This window comes from Triticum dicoccoides, chromosome 4A (assembly GCF_002162155.2).
Source record: "Triticum dicoccoides isolate Atlit2015 ecotype Zavitan chromosome 4A, WEW_v2.0, whole genome shotgun sequence".
NCBI classification, from domain to species: Eukaryota; Viridiplantae; Streptophyta; class Magnoliopsida; order Poales; family Poaceae; genus Triticum; species Triticum dicoccoides.
This window is the reverse complement of record NC_041386.1, coordinates 111,098,462-111,102,130: the sequence shown is the minus strand read 5'-3', so window position 1 is coordinate 111,102,130 and position 3,669 is coordinate 111,098,462.

Genomic DNA, 3,669 nt, shown 5'->3' with positions numbered 1-3,669 from the left:
CATGATAAACATCACATGCAATCAAATAATAGTGACATGATATGGCCAATATCATATAGCTCCTTTGATCTCCATCTTGGAGCTCCATGATCATCTTGTCATCAGCATGACACCATGATCTCCATCATCATGATCTCCATCATCGTGTCTCCATGAAGTTGCTCGCCAACTATTACTTCTACTACTATGGCTACCGGTTAGCAATAAATTAAAGTAATTACATGGCGTTGTTCAATGACACGCAGGTCATACAATTAATAAAGACAACTCCTATGGCTCCTGCCGGTTGTCATACTCATCGACATGCAAGTCGTGATTCCTATTACAAGAACGTGATCAATCTCATACATCACATATCATTCATCACATTCTTATTGGCCATATCACATCACATAGCATACCCTGCAAAAACAAGTTAGACGTCCTCTAATTGTTGTTTGCATGTTTTACGTGGCTGCTATGGGTTTCTAGCAAGAACGTTTCTTACCTACGCAAAAACCACAACGTGATATGCCAATTGCTATTTACCCTTCATAAGGACCCTTTTCATCGAATCCGATCCGACTAAAGTGGGAGAGACAGACACCCGCTAGCCACCTTATGCAACTAGTGCATGTCAGTCGGTGGAACCGGTCTCACGTAAGTGTACGTGTAAGGTTGGTCCGGGCCGCTTCATCCTACGATGCCGTCGAAACAAGATTGGACTAGTAACAGTAAGCATATTGAACAAAATCAACGCCCACAACTACTTTGTGTTCTACTTGTGCATAGAATCTACGCAATAGACCTAGCTCATGATGCCACTGTTGGGGAACGTAGCAGAAATTCAAAATTTTCCTACGTGTCACCAAGATCTATCTATGGAGAAACCAGCAACGAGGGGAAGGAGAGTGCATCTACATACCCTTGTAGATCGCTATGCGGAAGCGTTCAAGAGAACGGGGTTGAAGGAGTCGTACTCGTCGTGATCCAAATCACCAGAGATCCTAGTGCCGAACGGACGGCACCTCCGCGTTCAACACGCGTACAGCCCGGTGACGTCTCCCATGCCTTGATCCAGCAAGGAGAGAGGGAGAGGTTGAGGAAGACTCCATCCAGCAGCAGCACAACGGCGTGGTGGTGGTGGAGGAGCGTGGTACTCCAGCAGGGCTTCGCCAAGCACCGCAAGAGACGAGGAAGGAGAGGGGTAGGGCTGCGCCAAGAAGGAGATTGAATCTGTCTCTCTGGCAGCCCAAAACCTCAAGTATATATAGGGGGAGGGGAGGGGCTGCGCCCCCATCTAGGTTTCCACCCCTAGGGGTGGCGGCCAGCCCTAGATCCCATCTAGGGGGCGGCCAAGGGGGGGAGAGGGAGGCGCACCACTAGGTGGGCCTTAGGCCCATCTGAGCCTAGGGTTTGCCCCCTTCCACTCTCCCTTGCGCCTTGGGCCTTGGTGGGGGGTGCACCAGCCCACCTGGGGCTGGTACCCTCCCACACTTGGCCCATGCAGCCCTCCGGGGCTGGTGGCCCCACTTGGTGGACCCCCGGGACCCTCCTGGTGGTCCCGGTACGTTACCGATAAACACCGAAACTTTTCCGGCGACCAAAACAGGACTTCCCATATATAAATCTTTACCTCCGGACCATTCCGGAACTCCTCGTGATGTCCGGGATCTCATCCGGGACTCCGAACAACATTTGGTAACCATGTATATCTATTCCCTATAACCCTAGCGTCATCGAACCTTAAGTGTGTAGACCTACGGGTTCGGGAACCATGCAGACATGACCGAGACGTTCTCCGGTCAATAACCAACAGCGGGATCTGGATACCCATGTTGGTTCTTACATGTTCCACGATGATCTCATCGGATGAACCACGATGTCGAGGATTCGATCAATCCCGTATACAATTCCCTTTGTCTAGCGGTATTGTACTTGCCCGAGATTTGATCGTTGGTATCCCGATACCTTGTTCAATCTCGTTACTGGCAAGTCTCTTTACTCGTTCCGTAACACATCATCCCGTGATCAACTCCTTGATCACATTGTGCACATTATGATGATGTCCTACTGAGTGGGCCCAGAGATACCTCTCCGTTTACACGGAGTGACAAATCCCAGTCTCGATTCGTGCCAACCCAACAGACACTTTCGGAGATACCTGTAGTGTACCTTTATAGCCACCCAGTTACATTGTGACGTTTAGCACACCCAAAGTATTCCTACGGTATCCGGGAGTTGCACAATCTCATGGTCTAAGGAAATGATACTTGACATTAGAAAAAGCTTTAGCATATGAACTACACGATCTTTGTGCTAGGCTTAGGATTGGGTCTTGTCCATCACATCATTCTCCTAATGATGTGATCCCGTTATCAATGACATCCAATGTCCATGGTCAGGAAACCATAACCATCTATTGATCAACGAGCTAGTCAACTAGAGGCTTACTAGGGACATGGTGTTGTCTATGTATCCACACATGTATCTGAGTTTCCTATCAATACAATTCTAGCATGGATAATAAACAATTATCATGAACAAGGAAATATAATAACAACTAATTTATTATTGCCTCTAGGGCATATTTCCAACACTTCCTCCATTGCCATTACCATTCTTGGTGCCATTGTGATTGTGCGAGCTACCTCCACCATGGGTATGCTGAAAATGTCCTCCCGGTCTAGGGGTAAAATGTGGCTTCTGCTGAGCTCCTGAATTGTACTTTCCTTGTCCATACTTCCTCTTGCGATTCTCAATTTGCTGCTGCTTCCCTTCAATCATAAGAGCACGATCTACCAACTACTGGTAGTTGTTGAAGGTGGCTACCATCAACTGCATGCTCAACTCATCATTCAGTCCTTCCAGAAACTTCTCCTGCTGAGCTGCATCCGTAGCAACGTCATCTAGTGCATAACGTGCTAACTTACTAAAGTCCTCCACATACTGGCCAACTGTCCATCCTCCTTGGCGCAAGTTGCGAAACTCATGCTTCTTCATGGCCATAGCTCCTGCTGAAACATGGGCAGTATGAAAAGCCTGCTGAAACTGGTCCCATGTGACAGTGTCGACAGGGAAAGTGGCTGTGAAATTCTCCCACCATGATGCTGTGGGTCCTTCAAGCTGATGTGCGACAAACTTCACCTTCTCCGCATATGTGCATCCTGCTGTGGTCAACTCCCTAGCTGTCTTGCGGAGCCAATCATCTGCTACTATCGGCTCGGTGCTACTGGAAAACACCGGCGGATTCAGCCTAAGAAAACGGGCTAAGTGGCCAACAGGTGGTGGTGGTGGTGGTGGGTTGTTGTTGTTGTTCCCCTGATTCTAATTCTAGACTAGCAACTGCATCAATGTGTTCTGCTGCTGGATCAACTGGGTGAGCTCCGGTGGAAAGGCAAATCCGGGGTCACGTCTCGTAAGCATCTGAGGGGTTTAGAAAAGATGAGATGTAAGAATAGAGGGGGTCTAAAGAGAAAACACTACCCATATGCACATGAGGCAAAAACAAAAAATTCACTTCATTCAATCAAACAAGGGCATACAATCGATCTATCTATCGCAAAAGTGCTCGGACTACTATATTTACATGGTGGACTACTACTACTGATGAGGTGGTCTACTAGAAATATTCTTCGGTTGCAGACTCCATGATATCAGCTCCAGCTTCATCAACATAGTCATCATCAC